The sequence below is a fragment of the Chlorocebus sabaeus genome, chromosome 22, assembly GCF_047675955.1.
Source record: "Chlorocebus sabaeus isolate Y175 chromosome 22, mChlSab1.0.hap1, whole genome shotgun sequence".
In the NCBI taxonomy this organism is placed as follows: Eukaryota; Metazoa; Chordata; class Mammalia; order Primates; family Cercopithecidae; genus Chlorocebus; species Chlorocebus sabaeus.
In genome coordinates this window covers 27,440,335-27,461,518 of record NC_132925.1, presented here as the reverse complement: position 1 = coordinate 27,461,518, position 21,184 = coordinate 27,440,335, and the positions used below count along the sequence as shown (strand labels likewise).

The 21,184-nt window shown below is 36.9% G+C and overlaps 1 protein-coding gene across 14 annotated transcripts in view; it reads right to left on the bottom strand.

The window, feature by feature from the left end:
• BBX (BBX high mobility group box domain containing) overlaps nt 1-21,184 on the bottom strand; it is a 274,025-nt gene that overhangs the window by 207,439 nt on the left and 45,402 nt on the right. For 5 of the 14 annotated variants that reach the window (XM_073009700.1, XM_073009699.1, XM_073009703.1 and 2 more), the window contains one exon: nt 20,505-20,626. The exons of the other annotated variants lie outside the window; for them this stretch is intronic. The gene's annotated coding sequence lies outside the window, so the exon portion shown is untranslated. The remainder of the gene's footprint in view (nt 1-20,504; nt 20,627-21,184) is intronic. 14 annotated transcript variants of the gene reach the window in all.

Genomic DNA, 21,184 nt, shown 5'->3' with positions numbered 1-21,184 from the left:
CACAAAGAAAAGCATTTGCCTCTGAAATATCAGAGCCCAGCAAAACCTCCCTCTCAACCACTGAACTGCAATTCCATTTCTATGGCAAATCTTAAATCATATGTGCACGCAATGTTATTTCTGGGTTCCTCTGAATAACTGTGTTTTGGGCCTTTAATCCACATTATTTTCCTCCACAGCTTCTGTCTAAAACTAAAGCCTGTTTTTTTTGTTTTTGTTTTTGTTTTTTGGCGGGAGGGTTGTTTGTTTGTTTTGTTTTGTTTTCCACTTACAGGGACTGAGGGAAATCACAGTTTGCCCACTTCCTTTGGGCAGAAATAGGTTGCATCCTATGTACTCCCAAACACTCTGCATACCCACTTAGAGAGCAGATGACTCCCATCTGTGACTATAGATCTGGTTTCCCCAATATCCTCTGCGATCCCACAGAAGACCCATGTCTTGTTCATCTTTACAACCGCGGCACCTAGTACGCTGTGCTGCACTCAATAAATGTTGGAAGAAAAACTATTTGAAAGTTTTCAAGTCTGTTTTCTGAATTCTTCAAGGTTTCCATTGCCACTCTGGAAGTCTATCTCCTTAGACAGTAATAATCTTGGATCACCAAAATTGATTAGGATTTAGTGGATTAGCGATTACTCTGGCATGGCACTTGGTTGGGAAAATAAAAAGGAAGCTTCCCTTGGGTTGATGTTTCAGTATCCATTTTGGTGAACAAACAGTCAGTATTCAGTTTTCAAACAAAAGATATGCCTTAGGGTCATGATCACTTAAAATTTATTACCTAGCTCAAAGGGCTTTGTTTATCCCATAATATCTAGCAAAGTGCCTAGCACAAGGTCAGTGTCAGATAAACACTTTTATATTGGTTGATTAATTGACTGTTGCTATTAGAACTGCCACAGGCCAAATGCAGACAATCCTTGAACTCCCAACGAGGGTGTTAAGAGATTTAGCAAAACATCAGTAAGACTTTAAGATCAGATAATTTGCTTTTTAGCAGTGCAAAGTTTAAATTATACATACTCAGAGACAATTTTGAAAACCTTAAAAAAAATCATAGTTCTTTATTTCTGTATAGGGTCCTTGAAAAACATAGAGCTAAACGAGCATTTGACCTTGATCTAAAAAAACCACTCTCCCACAAGATAAGCTGTACAACTTAACAGAAACTGTTGGCCCTTAAGACATGTGTGGAGTTGGGAGGTTCAGGATCAAGGATCACTTATTATAATATTCCCGAAACTCCCCAAATTCTATTACTATTTTGATGAATCTAAATATATTTATTTGAAACATCTGAAAAAGTTACCTCGGCATTCCTAAATATCACAAGTGCCCCTTTTATCAGTAAAACATGACCTCATACATACTGGTAAACACAGCAATATCAATACATACATACTGGTAAACACAGCAATATCAATACATAGATACATTTTAAATTTAAACTTTAGGTTCTATGTAAAAATCTATTTTTAAAAGTTTCACATTTCCCTAAAATGTCCTTGTATTACTGGACTCCAATAGACGTTTAAGATTGAGCATTCTGTTCAATACTAAGGCTACTAAAATCGGTAATCTCACAAAGAACATACAGTCATCTTAATATACCATTTTTTTTTTTTTTTTTTTTTGAGGCAGGGTCTCGTTCTATCACCTAGACTGGAGTGCATTGGTGCAATCTCGGCTCACTGCAAACCTTCACACCCCAGGCTCAAGTGTCAATCCTCCCACCTGAGTAGCTGGAACCACACGTGCACACCACCAAACCCAGCTATTTAAAACACCATTTTAAACCCAAAACATTACGAAAAATAAGGGAACGGTAAGTAGATTACATTTTGTAAACAGACAAGCTTACAAGTTTTCTTGGATATGAAAGTCACACTAAACTGGGAGACAATTAACTTCTTGATGGGGTTAATCTCTAATATGAAATCACAGTCATAGCTAACTAGAAATTATATATACAATGCCAAAAATATTCAAAAATAACAATTTTCGCACCATAATGATTACAAAGGCTAACCAGCATAAAGACACTGGCAAGTTTCAGAATCTCCTCACCACATAATTTCAAATATCTTCCCTTTACTTCCACGAAATTGTACTAAGAACATTTCAATCACCTATAATACTCTGCCTCAAGAAAACATTTCAGTGTGGGGTTTGGACCTTCCTTTTAAAAGTGTTTAGTAGATGTAACATTTACTGGCTGGGCAGCTCATGCCTGTAATACCAGCACTTGGGAGGCCAAGGTGGGAGGACTGCTTAAGCCCAGGAGTTCAAGACCCGCCTGGGCAACAAAGCAAGACTTCATCTGTACAAAAACTACAAAAATTAGCCAGGCATACTCGTGCATGCCTGTGGTCCTAGCTACTCGGGAGGGTGAAGCAGGAGGATCACTTGAGCCAGGGAGGTTGAGGCTGCAGTGAGCCCTGATAGCGTTACCGTACTCTAGCATGAGTCAGAGTGAGACGTGTCTCAAAAAAAATAAAATAAAATAACACAACATAAATATCTCCCCCTTTCCTTTTTAACCTCTTTTAGCAGTTTACTGACTGTTTATAGATCTTAAACCAAGTCTTTATAAGCTTTTTTTAATGGACTTACATTCCTCCCCTGAATTCTCCAACCATGCTTTTGACCCATTTTACTCTTAGTTTGTAAGTTTTATAACTTTCTTCACTGTCCTGTGAAAAATGAAGAATGTTAAGGAGCTTATTGGAAAACTAAGTTTGCTTTTTTCTTCAGATGGGCATTACAGTTAAAAAAAAAATCCTTAAAAAGGTCTTCTTTAGAACTGAAAGCACCAATAAGAGATATTAACCTTGAAAAGGAATGATGTGTTTCTCTGCTTAATACATTATTCTATACATGCTTAATATATTATTCTATACTTAAGACTGGGGGAAAAAGAAATCTATCCAGAATGGCATTAACCTTTAGGAAATTGGCCAAATTGCAAGGGTGGGTAATGCCTGGAAGCTGGAGGTATTTCAAGTTGTGTTAGGGAAGCAAAGTCATGAAAGGTCAGTAACTAAGTTTCCGGCAATACTGTAGCAGGCAAACTGACTTTGCAGCAGGCAAACTGACTTCCACTGGGACCACATGCAACTTGTGCTGCCACTGTTGAGTGGAACTCTGACTCCATACTCCAAAGCAGCTTAATTCCTACTATCTGTCCCCAACCCAAGTGCTGGGCACAGCCCACTGCTATAGTTGTTGAAAATGGAGTACATAACAAGTAAATAAGTTCCAAGATGTGTGAGAGAGGAACAAGCAGCCCAATTCACTGAAAGAAAAGGGACCGATCTAGGTAGGAGATGCTCTGATGGTGCTCAAACTTTAAAGTAATTTAAAGAAATAAGAGAGGAACGGGTAAAATAAGAGAAGTGGAGACTCAGAAAACTGACGTAAGATAGATGTGTATAGTTCTCACTCATACATGGGAGCTAAACAAGGAACTTATGGACGTAGAGAGTAGAACAGTAGATACCAGAGACTGAGAAGAGTAGGCAAGTGGAAGAGAGGTTGATTAATGGGTACAAAAATACATTTTAGAAGGAGTAAGTTCTAGGGTTTGCAAGCACAGTAGGGCGACTATACTTAACAACAGTTTACTGTGTATTTCAAGATACATAGAAGATTTGCAATGTTCTTTACACAAAGAAATGATAAATGTTTGAGGTGATATCCCAACTACGCTGATTTGATCATTACACACTGTATGGATGCATCGAAATATTACAAATACCCCATAAATATGTACAATTACTACATATCAATAAATAGATGCATATATATAAATACATATAAATTTCTGCTTACCCATGTTAAAAAATGCACATAGGTAATAATTTTATAAAATCTTTATACTTAAAGTGGTACAACCCTACCGACAAAGGTCCCACACAATGATTATTTATAAAAATATTTTCAGAGATGCTTATAAAAGTTCACTTTAAGGGAAATACTTCATATTTGAACCTGTAAAACTATGTTACACATGTGATGCCACATATTCTTGGGGTAAAAAAAAATGAAAGACTTAAGACCTATAAAAAAATGAAAGTACCATATTAGACCCTAAAATGATAGAAAGCAATAAAATAAAAGCATAAAGAACTAATCAGAATTCATAGAGCGTGAAAATCTCTAGCCAACTATGAAAAGCACACTTTAAAACAAATTTTGTTTTGCTAGATCTTGCTCTTTCTCTAAATACATCTGTGTGACTTTTTTGTGATTAAGAAGGCCAAAATACTCAAAACAGGCATGGAGAAATTCGGAACTTTTTCTGTACTTGAGTAATAGTCAGGTTTAACTGCCCTCTTTGGTATCTTCCCAGAGACAATGAAGAGTCTGATTTCACTTCTGAAACTGAAAAAGAACTCTGTGGCACTGCTCAAAAACCAAGTCAAGACTTGGGCTTTCATGCTTCCTTTGGTGGAACTTCTTCAAACAGCGCCAACTACAATCATTTGATCACTTAAACCAGTGCTGCTAAGTTGAAAGGAGTGGTCATTTCTTTGCTGTATTTTTATTTTCAAGTAACCATCTGGAGGACCAAATAACTTGATCAAAAAGGTAATCTGGAAGCAAGGGAAAGACTACTGGATTAGAAGGCAGAAAACAAAGAGAGTTCAGAATTAGGATTAAACTGCTTAGACTTTAACTGTCCACTAATCATTTTCTTCTAATAGCTTTGTTTTCTCAGCTCTTTTATAAACTTTTGGAGGGTAAAGAACCAAATACACTTATTTACCGACCTTCGTAAGAACTTAAGATGATGGTCAAATAGTAGATGTTCAAAAGATGTTTACTCACTGAGTGTTATTAACAAGCTCAAGTAATACAATGAAACAGTTCCTCAATTTCTCCTCCACTAAAGTTAAGTTCACGTTAAAAAATGGGGGAACAGCATAAAATGATACCCAAAGATTCTAATGTGGTATGTAAAAAAGGTCAAATGGAAGGTTCATGGGGCAGGTTAAATGACAGAAATCTAAGTAGGTATAACATATCCCCCTTAATTTTGATAACACAGATGGTCTCTGGAGACATCATTTATGGTATTTCTCACCTAACTTGGGAGATTTAACTCCTTATATTCATGGGTGTTGATTAGTAGACTAAATATGTAATTTTTAAATTAAATAAATATTGCCTATAATCACATCACTATTGATATTTTTGATTCCCAGTCTTTTTTCTTTATAACCCTGGCACATAAAGAGACACACTGCCTTTAAATCATGTTATATGTTCAATTTTTACCCCCTTCTTTTTTATTCCATTATTTCAGTTTTAGGAAAAATAGCATAAGCATTTCCCCATGTTACTAAAAACATCAATGAACAGAATCTTAATGGTCAAAGTAGGTATTTTTTAACTGGAAATGGGAAACTCAGGCACACAGGAGTTAAGCAGCTTAAACAAAGTTACCCAGTTTATAGGTGGCAAACTGGGATCTGAATCTTAACATATGTAATTCCATAACTCATGCTAGCAACCAAATTGCTTCTGTGAGTGCAAGTGTACCACACCCCTCTCATCCTTCCACCTACATCTCATTCCAACACATTAGCTCCTGGCTTGTCTCCAGCATGAAACGGCTACTCAATCCAGGCTGGCTTCCTTACATGGAGGACCAGTAAGGAATGTCCTCCTATCCACATCACTCCATTATTCCCCACTCCCTGCTCCAGGCTCCTGCTTACTTTGTGATCATGTTGTTCACACAGCCCTCAAAGTGTCTGTCAGTCACTTCTTCCTTTCTCTACCTCCTCAAGGCCTAACTATCGTCTGAGACCTGGCTTATACGCCTCCCCTCCACAAAGCCTTAGCTGACCAAGCAGAACCTTCAGTCATTCAAATCATTTAATAATTATGCATTTAACACGTACTATGTATCAGATACTGCTCTAGGCACTGGGATAGAAAAGAGAATAATAAAGCAAAAAAGACTTCTACCTTCATAAGAAGAAGAGAAAACAGGTAAAAATATACAAAGATAATTCTGGTCAGTGATACGTATTGTTAAAAATCGTGATTCCTGGCCGGGCGCGGTGGCTCAAGCCTGTAATCCCAGCACTTTGGGAGGCCGAGACGGGCGGATCATGAGGTCAGGAGATCGAGACCATCCTGGCTAACACGGTGAAACCCGTCTCTACTAAAAAATACAAAAAAACTAGCCAGGCGAGGTGGCGGCGCCAGTAGTCCCAGCTACTCGGGAGGCTGAGGCAGGAGAATGGCGTGAACCCGGGAGGCGGAGCTTGCAGTGAGCTGAGATCCGGCCACTGTACTCCAGCCTGGGCGGCAGAGCCAGACTCCATCTCAAAAAAAAAAAAAAAAAAAAAAAAAATCGTGATTCCTGTACTAGTTTTTGGCTGGCTTTCTGCCAACTTGCTGTAAAACTGTGAATTGCTAAAGGTAGGGATTCCATCTTATGTCTAAAGCTTGGCACATAATAGGTACTTCAGTGACGAGTAAATGAATGCAAATATAAATGAGAGAATGGATAGATGAATGAATAAATGGGTGGACTATAGATAAACCATTTCATCTGTACGTTTTGCTTCCCCCAACTAGACTGTTAACTCCTACAAGAGCCTTGAGCCTACAATCTCTGTTGGTCTGGCCTACCCAGTGAAGATGAAAATGAATTAGAATGATTTCAGGTGAGGCACACATCTCCTGTTAAGTCAGGATCCCGACTATTTGCTATAGTATTACTCAAGGCCCCATTCACATATTCATGCTTCCTGCCTGGCTCCTCTAAGCATCTGCCCCCAGACAGGATCTGCTTTAGGACAGAAACCCAAATTTTAATAACTAACAGTAACCAGCAAATGGAAAAACTTTGTAACATATTCCCAACTAATTATTTAGGAATTGTGAGAACAGCAATTTCTAGAGTAGATTATCTAAAATTACAAGAAGATCCAAATCATTCCAAAATGTAACTAAATTCTCAAAAGCTTACCAAAAGTGATTTTACTTTTTTGTTGTTTTTTGGAGACAGGGTCGACCAGGCTAGAGTGTGGTGGCATGATCTGGGCTCACTGCAGTCTCTGCCTCCCAGGTTCAAGTGATTTTCCTGCCTCAGCCACCCAAGTAGCTGGGATTGCTGACATGAACCACCACAACCAGCTAATTGTTTTGTATGTTTAGTAGAGATGTTCTTTTAAAATATTAGTTTAATTTTAAAAAACATTCATAAGAAATGAGAGAATATATTTTTAAATGAAGCAAAATAAGATGGCAAAACTCTCAAAAGTGTGCAATCGTCCGGGTGTGGTGTCTCATGCCTGTAATCCCAGCACTTTAGGAGGCTGAGGCAGATGGATCACTTGAGGTCAGGAGTTCGAGATCAGCCTGGCCAGCATAGTGGAACTCCATCTCTACTAAAAATACAAAAATTATCTGGACGTGGTGGCATGCGTCTGTAGTCCCACCTACAGAAGAATCGCTTGAACCTGGGAGGCGGAGGTTGCAATGAGCCAAGATCATGCCACTGCACTCTAGCCTGGGCAAGAAGAGTGAAACTCCATTCCGCCCCCCCCCAAAAACAGTGTGGAATCACTTCCTTACAACATCACAATAATTACAGACTGTTATCAAGGACACTATTTCTCAAACTTGCTTAGCCTTGGTAACAAAAATAAATCCACAGACAACTCTGTGAACCAGCCCAAGGAAAACAGTCTTAACTGTTAAGCAATCATTTTAGGTAGGCATTTCATGGCCTCATAAACACAAAGGCAAACTTTATGATGAGAATCCAACAGCAATGCTCAGTTATAATCAAATTAATCAGGCAACCAAGAAGACATTCATTATTTCTTTTATATTTATCATCTAAATGAAACATTAAAATTCTTTTTTAATTCACATTAAAAACTAGGTGACCCCTGAGGATATGTCCATTACTTGACTCAAGTTTCAGAAATCCAGATCTAAAAAACACAATTAAGAATATCTCTCAAGAAATGAATATATATTTGTAGTACCAGAATATGTATGTACAACAAACTGCATACAAGTTCATTCTTGATTAAAATTCAAAAGTCTTAAATTTCTTTTTTTTTTTTTGAGACGGAGTCTTGCTCTGTCACCCATGCTGGAGTACAGTGGTACAATCTCGGCTCACTGCAAGCTCCGCCTCCTGGGTTCATGGCCATTCTCCTGCCTCAGCCTCCCAAGTAGCTGGGACCTCAGGCATGCGCCACCATGCCCGGCTAATTTTTTGTATTTTTAGTAGAGATGGGGTTTCATCATGTTAGCCAGAATGGTCTCGATCTCCAGACCTCGTGATCCACCCGCCTCGGCCTCCCAAAGTGCTGAGATTACAGGCATGAGTCACTGCACCCGGCCGCAGTCTTAAATTTCTTCATTTTAAATTTCTCTGCCATCAGCCACAGTTCTCTGGTAGACAAGTTAGTTAATAATATATAAATAACCTCTTTAGAATATCAGATTACTGTTAAGAGAATGATGTGGGTGAATTATCTTAGCCAAATAATCACCATCTATTTTTTTTATTAACTTCAGATTTTGCATTGGCTTTTCTTAAAATGAGAATACTAAACATCAAATGAAAATATTTAACAACACAGTTATATGAAAGAACATCAGAAAACATATTTAAAACTCGTTTGTATTGTTCTTTCACAACAATATCCAAAAATTATAATGTGACCCTAACCAAGAGTAATAGTCAAGTGAAATCTGAAGTTTGGGAAACCTCTTAGTTTACGGGTCACTGACCTTTTTTCTGAAATAAATATAACGAAATATCTTATTTTCTTACATCCTCCTACTGTGTTTTTAACAACATAATTAAAATAAGATCACTTTTTAGTTTAATTTTTACTTTAATTCTCTAGAGAGTCAGATATATCACAAGTTTCCTATTCTGGGACTATTTCTCTAATTTTTTCAAGTAGTTATGCCAATTTAGCATCATTAGAAGTTATAAATTTTGATAAAACATTTTCCAAAAAAAATAAAGACCACAGATAAAGAAATAGGATAGTATTTTTTGTATATTGAGTTAGGTAAGAGCCCCATAATGGCAGCGGGGAGGGGAGCCTTAGGAGCATTAGAATTATAGAAAATTGAACAATTAAAAGACTTTTTAATTGTAGTTGCTTTCATATACAGTATAGACCATTCAAGAAGCTAAGCCTTCATTAGCTTCCAAAGTTATCTTTTTCTACTTGGGTATGAAGATACATCTTATTTATTTTAGTATAAATAGCCAGCCTACTATCAACTTCACCCCCACCATCCTATCTCTCGTCTCCGTTTCCAGGAAAAACTTTAAAAATATTTGTCAACATAACTATCACCTTTTTCTTCCTTCTCTCTCCTCAACCCACTGTTAGATGGCTCTGACCCTTCTCCATTCCTCCAGAACACCTCTCCACATCATTGCAATGGCCTACATATTGCTAAATGCAGTGTTGGGTTACCTCCTCACCTTATTGTTTCCTCCATGTGGATTACTGACTGGACATTCTCCTGGTTTCCCCCCTGCTTCCACGGCCAGTTCTCAACCCCAGTACGGTTCATGCCACTGAATTGGATCTCCAAGCCTTGTTCTTATATACTCACCTGCACTTTTGTCTCTCAAAGGCCAGTAATTATTAAGATTTCAACTGAGGCCGGGGGCGGTGGCTCTCACCTGTAACCCTAGCACTTTGGAAGGATGAGGTGGGCGGATCATCAGAGATCAGGAGTTTGAGACCAGCCCAGCCAACATGGTGAAACCCTGTCTCTACTAAAACCACCGGGTGTAGAGGTGCATGCCTGTAATCCCAGCTACTCGGGAGGCTGAAGCAGGAGAATTGCTTGAACCAGGGAGGCACAGGTTGCAGTGAGCTGAGATCATGCCACTGCACTCCAGCCTGGGCAACAAGAGTGAGACTCTGTCTCAAAAAAAAAAAAAAAAAAAAGATTTCAACAGAAATATCACTTTTTAAAGAAGCCTTCCCCACCCCATACAGTTTTGATCAATTCTTGCACCCATCATCCAATCCTCTTGGTATTCCATTCTTCTGCTGTTAAGAATTTATGACAATTTGAATTAAAATAATTGCATTATTAATAATTTGGTGTAGATTACCATCATTACAGTGTAAGGTTAGGGGCTATCATCCCCAGTGCCCACCACATAGTTTTCCAGACATGAAGATCTGAATGGACAAGTTTCACAAACTAAATTGACAACTACTATTTTTAATTCTAAAATGTCTGCAAAACTAAAGAAAAAACAGTATTGTTTCAATTTGATTCAGGTGTTAAAAACAAGCCAACTGCAAAGTTAGTTGAATTATGTCCAGAATAACTAATAACATTAGAAATACTATGTATAATTTATCTTGAAGATTAAAATAACAAAATAATCCTACAAAAATAGTTCCAGAAATTAAAACTGAGGACTATTTTGCAGAATCATTAATCTGCTCAGGCTCATCAGAAACCAGGCTATAATGAAGAAAGCCATATACACAGTGGAATAAACATTTCTTCAGCCCGAAGTTGGTTAATGAGTACAAAAATAGGTGGAGGAATGCTTTCTAGTACTTGATAATACAGCAGAAAAATTACAGTTAACAATTTATTATATTTCAAAATGGTTAGAGGAGAGGAAAAGATAAATGTTCAAGGTGATAAATATTCCAATTATCCCGATTTATCATTATACACTATACACTTGTATCAAAATATCACATACACCTCCAAAGTATGTACAACTATGACATATCAATAAAAAACTAGATGCAAAAAAAACTACTCAGTCACTCACTTTGTTCCTAAAATAATAAATAAAGGATCGATTACTCCAAAATCTATTATCTTGTGCTGTTGGTAATAAACAAGTAAATCATTCATGTTCTGTTTCCTCACTTATAAGCAGTTGAGCAGTTGATCTGCAAGTTCCTTTCCAACCCTTTTGAAAGTTTAAGAGTTAATCAGAAAGTTCACTCTGAGACTCTTAACTACTCAAAATACCAAACAGTATAAGCCTTATAAAAACATTGAAGGTCCTCCGTATACCCAAAACTTGATTTTACTGATATCTGACAAGTCCCATACACTTAAAGCAGTTCTTTAAACTTCATATGTTGATTTTTATTTTGGTTATGGTTGCAATACTCCATAGGTGCTTTATTATCTAGCAGCAAATCATGTAACAAGGCTGCTAACAGCCTTGAGTCTAATGATACGAAAAGAGAATATAAAAAAGCATTAAAGCACAGGTCGTTCTCCAAAGAACAGCATCGTAGAGCGTTTACAGCGAAGCAAAGAGCACAGTACACCGCACAGCCCATATCTATACCTTTCTATTAGTCCTAACAGCAACAAAGATGATTTTGAGTTATCAAAAAAGGTAATATTATGTTTGTCCAATTCTATTTAGCAAAGCAGAAAAACAGATCATTATTGAAAAGTTTAAATCTGACCGTTAAGTTAAAAACTTTTAAAACTAAATGTTCTGAAACTTAAACTCATAAGCATACTAACTTCCCACCATATTATATTCCCATCAATACAACATTAACACAGGAAATACTACTTTACTTATATGCCAACAGATTTAAGGTAGGATAATAATAGTATGACAATAAGGAAAGAACTGTTCTCCACTCATGATTAAAAACGAACAAGCAAACTATAAAAACAGGGAGAATGTTCCCTCCTTTGTTGAAATTTGTCCCTGGGAACTGTCTTAAAATTACTATCAATAGTTTGACTTTGGGTGGCTATTGGTTTTCAATCATGACAACTGACAGACTAGGACAATCTTTCAACCATAAAGATACAACTTCCATCTTTTTGTCAAAAAATCAGTTATTAAAACATATTAGCTTTGTAAATATTGTATGAATACTGGGATAAAACTCAATCCAATGAGACTTAAAACAAAAATGTGTTTAAAAAAAAAAAAAAAGCTTCTACATATGCCATATGTGATATGTGTGCTAAAAATGTTTAAGGTAAAAACTGCACACATTTTTTCCAAATATTTTCAAAAAATATAATATGATTTTGCTCAATATTTGCTACCTATAGAAAGTACTTTAACAATACTTCTACTAGGTAAATGTGAATGTTTTTAAAACAGACAGTCTGGCGAAATTTGGTGAAAATCGGATGCCCTAGCAAGCTAAGTAGAAATAACTGCTTCTGCCTAAAGTTTTGGGGGAAAACATTAAAAATAAAAAGTTAAAGAATCTAAAAAATACTGTGGCTCATATATATACATATTATACTCAAGTAAATATTTTACCAATATGTCACTACAGATGTAGTAATACTGTGTACAAATTGATAAAGGTAATCTAGATTCTAATTTAAAAAAAAGGCATTCTAATGGTAATAACATAATTCTTTTCTAAAAATATCAGACAACTATTCCCTAGAGGACATAGTACATGATTAAGAATGAGATTTAACAAATTCTATAAATTCTTCCCTGCTGCTGATAAATAAATTCTTCATGTATAACTCAAATTCTTATCTTAAGTTCCTGTTTGCAAAGTAAAAGAAACAGCCAATTCAAGGGCACTAATGACGGAGTATGGAGCAGTGTATAAAAACTGAACAATCAGCTGATGCCCACAGCACAGAAGACCAATTACCAAATCACTAATTATAATTTGGCATATACTTATATTATCAAAGCTACTTTTTAAAAATCTATGCTTAATTCCACAATTTTTAGCTGTCTAGTATATGCAAAGTACTGCTAAGCCCCTAGAACAAAATATAGTCTCTTCACTTCAAACCTGGTAGGAACAAGATTCAAATGAAAGCTCACAGAAGGGGAATTTCTAAGTTTAAGAAACATAAAAGAGACTGGCCTGCACAACCAAAAAAAGATTCAAAGGAGATGGGAAAAGGCCATTTCCTTCCTAGGACACAGGGAAAACGTCTTAAATTTCTCTTTTATCCACCCTACACTGCCAACAAATGTGTAATAATAATATATTTAAGCGTATAATAATGAGTGTAACTATTTTATAGAAGCTTAATAAATAAAAACATGATCAAAGATATTTTAAGGCAAAACCATCAGCTTCAATATGAAAAACTAAAAGCTTGGTTTAAATTTGCTCCTAGTTAAATACAAGATTGTCTTTAAGCAAAACCCATTCAAGAATTCATTTATGAATAACAATTTAAAGATTACACTCAGACCTGATAGTAGGTAGATTGTAGGTCATCCATATTTTAACATTTGTTTGCATAATTACAGATGACTAACTAAAATCATGAAGTTTATTATCTCTTATTAAAAATACTGACTGCACTGGGTGTCATGGTTCACACCTATAATGCCAGCACTTTAGCAGACTGAGGCGGGCGGATCACCCGAGGTCAGGAGTTCAAGACCAGCCTGGCCAACATGGTGAAACCTCGTCTCTACTGAAAATACAAAATTAGCCAGGCATGGTGGTGCATGCCTGTAATCCCAGCTACTCGGGAGGCTGAGGCAAGAGAATCACTTGAACCCAGGAGGCGGAGGTTGCAGTGAGCCAAGATCGTGCCACTGCACTCCAGCTTGGGCAAAAAAGAACAAAACTCTGTCTCAATAAAATATATATATATAGAGAGAGAGAGAGAGAGCGCGCTTAACAGTTTTAAAATCATAGGATTTTTTCCCCTGATAACTTACCCACATATGAGTTATATTTTTTGGTAAATATTTAAATATTAAGATTAAACTAAAATTTACTATAATTACACCAAAAGACAATGTTCTTTACTAATTGAATCCCATATGGAAATTTTGTTTTGGAATCTTCAGTAAAATAAAACAAATTGTTAGTATATATTATCACATGAATGTGCTTGTATAATAATACTGAATAACAATGTTGGAGGATAGTGAAAATAGTATTTTAAAAATCACAACAAAAAAACCTGTGGATTTAAAATTCATATTCTGTCCAAAATACTCTCACAAGAGAAAAAAGATCATTAAAAATCAAATAGCCAACATAAACGCCTAGTAAGTGAAACTATTTTTTCATGAAAAAAGCATGATAAAGAGCCTATTTTTATTACATTAATCTTTCATAATTTCCTATGTCTGAAATTGGACTCTATAACTGATGTCAAGCGATTAAAATGAACTAGACCCAATTAACTGCATATATAATGCCATAAGTAACTCAAATTTTACATAAAAGATTATTGGCTTTTTAAAATCTGCTGTGCTGATTTGAAATGAGCTTCTCAAGTACAATCCAAAGTTACGTAGGGAAAAAAAATCCACTGCCATAAATATATAATTTATATAATTAACAAAAAATACTCCAGAGCTTGCCAACTTGTGTTCTTAAAACTAGATTTTAAAATTCTATAGAAAATGATAGTAAAACTAAAGATATTCAACCATCATAGGTACTTTTTTCATGTTCCCACAAGACATTTAAGAACACAAGTGATAGAATGAAGACTGATACAGTAAGAGACAGGCAGCTTGATATCTAACTAAAAGCCGAATATGCAAACTGGGGAAGAACAAACTATACCAACAGGGAGGATTAAACTCCTTGAACGTCTTCTTTCTGGTCATAAAAGAAGCTCCCTCAACACAGGTTAAGTGTCTATGTAAAAAGAGGCACAAAGAAATCTGCTGGGATGGGAGGGACTGCAAAGCATCCATCAACATTTGTGTGAAAAGACCTGCCAGGCTCTCAGGAGTTACACTTAAATAATGTGACCCTTCCAGACAGGACAATAAGGAGACAGATTAGACCCTTCAAGCAGTGATTCATCCTCGAATACATGGCAAGAGGAGATCCAGTATGAAGCTTGGACCCTGTGTGTTTGCTTAAGTGTCTGGGCAGCTCTTTTGGTGGCCCCATAACTAGCTAGTAGGTTGCCTATAGTCTCAGGACAAGTTACTAAAGGAGGCTCCAGACTGAGAGATGAAACACCCAACTGTTTCAGGCACACTCTCAAACTTAATCAAAAGATAAATTCCAGTGCATGATTCGCCCAGTGCTTACTCGCCCTTTATGAGACCTATCTTCTGACATAGATTTTGAAGAAAAACTCCTAAATATAAGCAGTATAATGAAACAGTAAAGTCTATCTTAAAAGGAGTTCACCTCAACAACTAGAGGAAACACAATGTGGAAGTGAGAAAAAAGACTGCATGCGTTTGACACGTACCTCTTCTGAGCATGGGTAATCCCTCTCATTAAGCAAGGGCTCCAGTATAGAACAAGGGGGTCCCTCAGGGCCCAAGGAATGACTACACTACTTATCAAATCTTTAGTGGGCCAATATTTAAATCATCAACTCAATATCTCAAATGCCTCAAGAATAACTCACCCCAATCAGGTAGCTGCCGCCTGCAACTGCCTTCTTCCACTCTTCCAAATCTGCTACTCTTACATTTGACAGGATGGGGAAAATGTCACAAGCAGGGGACAGGTCCACATTCCCCTTGGTCCAGGGAGCAGGAGGAACTCTTCCCTCATCTGCTCCCTGTGAACCTCTGGATGGACTTCTTCAAGGGAGGAGGCACCCCTCTTTGAACTGAGTGTGCTGTGCTTCTCCTTCCTGCAGATGGAGTTAGGCAGGGAAAGAGCCTGTTTCGGGGCCACGAGCCCCTCTGCTCTTCAGGCAGAAAGATAGGAAAATGAAGCCACAAAAAAACCCATGTTCCTGGAAAATTGGAAGGAAGGCAAGCATAGATGCTACTATTTTTCAAATATTTTAAAATGCTAACCTGGCCACTAGTATGTGATATTTTTCATACACATAAAATCTAATGAAAAATAGGTTTCTAATAACTTTACCCACTGACAAATGAAGCTTCAACCTCACCCTATCTTTCAGTCAAGTCTGTGTCCCCACTGCTTAGAAGGCAAGGTGGTAAAACGTCCTTTCTTGAATGAATTTATATTCAAGTTGCTTTCTGTCTGTAGCTCCTTGCTGTTGCCTGGAAACAGGAAACCCTTCCCACCTACATGCTTCCTGACTACTCCCCCCATGTCTCCCTCTTACAGTGCAGTGAATGCACCTGGCCATGCTTCTAGATACTGTTTATCTTAAAGAGCTGATTCTTTACAACAGAGCAAGGGCAGGAATTTTGCCACTTAGCTGTTTAAGAGAGAACATTGACTAGTCAAACAAATTAGTTCTGAAAACTTGAATTGCTTAGGTAGGAGAGCCAACAAGAACAACAGCGGCAAAAATGCACTTTATCTAAAACCACTGAAACATGGTGAATGTTAGATACAAATTCATTAAAACAAGTGTGTCAAATAAAAACAGAAGTTGTTCTCAAGGTTATTTTTCCCCCTACTTCTTTGCCTCATTGATATTTGAAAACCTTACTTTCTTGAGATAAGACAGTACTTCTAATAGAGCCCTCTATGCTTGAACCGGGCTCGTCACCTTGGTGAGCCTCCTTACTGCAATACCCACATCACATCAATCACTAAGCGCTTATGGGGTCTACTTATCTACCCTTCATTCATTTGATATTTTCTTTCCAGTCCCTTTGCCACCACTGAATTTCAGGCATTAATTTTCATTTACGATTACTGCAGCAATAAGAATTAACTTTTACCATTTATTATCAATTACTTAGAGAACACCATGTGTCAAGTACTACAGAAGCCATTTATATGCCTTATCTCACTATTCATCATTCTATTGTTCCTTATGCCTAATAATCAGTGAGGCAGGTACTATTACTTTCCCATTTTATAGATGAGGATACTGAGATTTAGAAAAGTAGGCTTCAAATTCTTCTCCTAGTAAGATAGTAGCAGAATATCTTTACTTTCCAATCTTTCCTTCCATTCCCGCCATGCATTCCCTTTGGAAATGTTCTTTTGACAAATTTAAAACCAAAATATGGGTTTACTTCTTAGCTGGGTGAATCATATTGTGATCCACACTTACACCAACAGTACTATATACTGAGTCCACCCCCTCCTCTTTAGAGAACAGGCGTATCAGCGATCCAGTTCAGTGTTTTAATAATGAGATTCACGGCAACGAATTTTATGTGCTTTTCAGAGATACCATAAAAAATAAATATCCTCAGCCGGGCACGGTGGGTCATGCCTGTAATCCCAGCACTTTGGGAGGCTGAGGCGGGCAGATCACGAGGTCAGGAGATCGAGACCATCCTGGCCAATATGGTGAAACCCCATCTCTACTAAAAATACAAAAATTAGCTGGGTATGGTGGCGCACGCCTGTAGTCCCAGCTACTCAGGAGGCTGAGGCAGGAGAACTGCTTGAACCCAGGAGGCGGAGGTTGCAGTGAGACAAGATCGTGCCACTGTACTACAGCCTGGCGACAGAGCGAGACTCCATCTCAAAAATAAATAAATAACTAAATATCTTGTTGCAATTTAATGCTTATAAAGAGCTTTGGGAGGAAAGAAAAATCATAAGTTTTGGTCAATCCCCTGTAACCAAAGACACAAGCCCCTAATGCTAAAACAAAAATCACAAAGTAAAAATAACTAGATAGATAGATCAATCAATATTTTATATCTAAAAAATATTGACTGTCAAAAAGTAAATCTGCATCACAAATTTATTCAATTTGTAATTTTGTCTGATTAATGTCTTACTGCTCTTAGTTCTATAGATTCTTTCAAACTTTGGCTTTCACACACACGTAATACACAATCAAGCTTAACTATACCTTAGAACACACAGAAAAATCCTCTAAGGCAAAATTGAAAATGAGAAACTGCCCAAAGTCACGAATTAGTGAGGTCAATAAACTGATGAGAATTTTCAGACAACATCTTCTCTAGCTAAAAGAAAAAAAAGTCAGTTATTCATTCAACAAAATGTAAGCAGTGTTTTGAAAAAGATATTGAAGAAAATCACATTTGTGCCAATAAAATCATAAAATACCTATTTAATTCTAAGCAAATTTTATAGGCAAGACTAAAGTTATAGTATTGTAATTTATGAACCATTTCAACTTCAGCATGTCACTGGTATTGCCTGAGTCCCAGTTTCCCCACATTTGCAAAGATAATGGCAACCACTGGTCATGGTAAAAAATTAAATGAGAATATGATGAGAACATTTGGTGTCTTCACATTTTTCTTTTTCTTTTTCTGAACTAATTTTATATTCCTTGGTTCTTATCACATTTCTTTTTCTCATCATTTTATTTTGAGACAAAGTCTTGCTGTGTCACCGAAGCTGGTAGGCAATGGCACAATCACTGCTCACCGCAGCCTTGACCAACGGGGCTCAACTGATCCTCCTACCTCAGCCTCATAAAATGCTGGGATTACAGGCATGAGCCACCACACCTGGCCTCAACACATTTTAAATTGTCAAACATACAAGAAAGACCTGAAGACAGCACAGCTATCATTTCTGGCATATATGCTTCATTTATCTACATTTAGAAAACTTGCCATTTAATTTTTATTAAAACTTTTGAGATACTACGTTACTCAAGGACTACTGCCTATTAAAATTATTTAAATTAGACATAATTATCTGAGGAAATTAGTAAAATGTCCGGTATTACATCATCAGATATTGTTAGATATAATTAAAAAAATTTTTTTTCAACCATGGAAACTACACTTCTCTAAAGCCAAACACCAAAAGAAATGAGCAGATAAAATGCTATCTAACTAAAATATATAATTGGCATTATCCTGTACTTTACTTCTCTCTAGATGTTCATCCCTATCAGATGATCAGTGTAGGCAACAAAGGTGACAATATTGCCAGGATTTTTTTCCCTAAATGAAAACCTATACAACTTAATGAAAATATAGTCCAAAAACATTTTATTAACTAGAAAAGTGATATAATCAAGCAAACACTGGATAATCAAACTGTCCATAAACACTGGCAACAGAATAAGAGAATGTCAAATAAACCTGAACTGATATTATTTTCTAAATTTAGTAATAGCTCATCATTTGGTAAACAACTAAACAGTCCATGTCGTTATAAGTTGGTGAAGGTAGAGAGAGGAAAAGGGGAGGACAGTGGAGGATTTTACTGTTTTTAATTGAAATTATTCAACTAGGCAAGCAAAGAAAGTAAATTCTTTACAAGCAACTTTATCATCAAGTTCACTGAGATGAATTGTTTTCAGGTTGAGATTATCCAGGTAATGGCTTTGGTTTTGCCACGAGAGTTTCTAAGGGCTCTTAGAACATTGTTGCATAATTGCCATCTTTTTGTGGGTTTATGTGATTCTTTGGTTCTAAAACACTTCCCATTTTATCTTCCTTTAAGTCTGAAACAATTCTAATGGCCAGTGCTCAGATACTTGGGGTATCAAACCTATCTGGACACTTCAACATTAACAACAGTTGTACCACTTCACTAACCCAGGAAAGTCCACTTGAGTTGGCTTATACTGCCCTCTACAGCCTTGAGTCATTCCTTCTCAAGAATAAATCAATTTTTATAATGTGGAAGGACAACACAGAGCCAAACACTGAGCAGATTTTTAAAAGAATAAAAAAGCAATCACTCTAAACAAGAAACACAGTCGAGGGTAGGCCAAACACACCTCTATAAAATACTGCTAACGTGGTAAGTTTGAGATAGCAATAGGAGAACCAGTGATCAAAGACTCGCTCTTGCAATAAATTTCAACAACTAAAGCAACAAGTTCGGTTACTTTCAAAGGAGTAGGATATCAAGAAACTATCAAGGACGTATTGTTAAGATTGTTATGAAGGAATTGCTCAATTAAATGAAATAACACATGTGAGTAAAATAGCCCAGTACAGTTCCTGGCACCTAGTTAGCTAAGTTAGGTAATATTATTACAACTATGGGATTTCATCCCTACAACAATATAGGCAGTATAGTATTTTTACCACAGTTTTGCTAGAAAATTGAACCTCAGATGCAACAGGTAATCAGCCACAACACAGTTAATGGCAGTGAAACAAGATCTGAACAGAGCTCTGTGTGATTGTTGGAATCTATATGCTTGGATCAGACATCTTTTTACATAGACTTCAAAACATCTGGATGTATCTAAAAAGAATCTTGAGTACTGGAAATGCAATTTTGGGAAGCTGGAAATTAAAAATTTATTTATTGAACTATAAGACTGATTAGACTGTTAGGACACCACTGAAAGAATGTCACTGAAAAAAGAATTATGAGTGGAACTTGGGCCAAGGATGTCCCCAGAATGCAAAAGAAAGAAAGAAAGAAATGGTTAAAAAAAGAAAAATTAGGAGACACAGAGGACAAATCTACCTTCCATCCATCTGTTAGCAGTTCCAAGAGGTGAAAATAGAGAGATTGGAGGAGAAGAGGCAACATAAGAAAATAGCAGAAAATGGCTGGTCACGGTGGCTTACACCTGTAATCCCAGCACTTTGGGAGGCTGAGGCAGGTGGATCACAAGGTCAGGAGATCGAGATCATCCTGGCTAACATGGTGAAATCCCGTCTCTACTAAAAATACAAAAAGTTAGCCGGGCATGGTGGCGGGTACCTGTAGTCCCAGTTACTCGGGAGGCTGACGCAGGAGAATGGTGTGAACCTGGGAGGCGGAGGTTGCAGTGAGCCGAGATCGCGCCACTGCACTCCAGCCTGGGTGACACAGCGAGACTCCGTCTAAAAAAAAAAAATAGCAGAAAACAGAGAATCTGACATAACTGAAGAACATGACTCCAACAGCCTCCACATTGAAAGGAGGCGGACAATTGGGATAAACTAAAAACAAAAACACCTAAGACATATCAATGAAAAATTCCGAGCAGCAAGGATAAACAGAAATCCTTAAAAACTCTCAAGAAAAGAACAAAACATTATACACACAAGAAGCACCAAACTTCCTTTTAACAATAATCCAGGAGATGTTTTCCTTTTTTTTTTTTTCATCAACCTGAGAGGTCCAAGAAAGAGAATGGAGGAGAATAAGAGGATACTCAAGTTCTCTTGCTTAGGGAGAAGCTACAGATACCTATAACTGTAGATGTTGTGAGAAAAACATGTTTAAATACGTATGTTAACAATATAAAAGCAACCACAAAATAGAAAGGAATGTATGCTATTCAAACCAACAGAGCAAATAAAGAATAAAACAATTTAATCATCCCAAGAAAAGTCTGGAAAGTGGAAATGAAGAGAAAGGATAACAGAAAAAAATAGGAGGTTTAAGTCACGATAAAT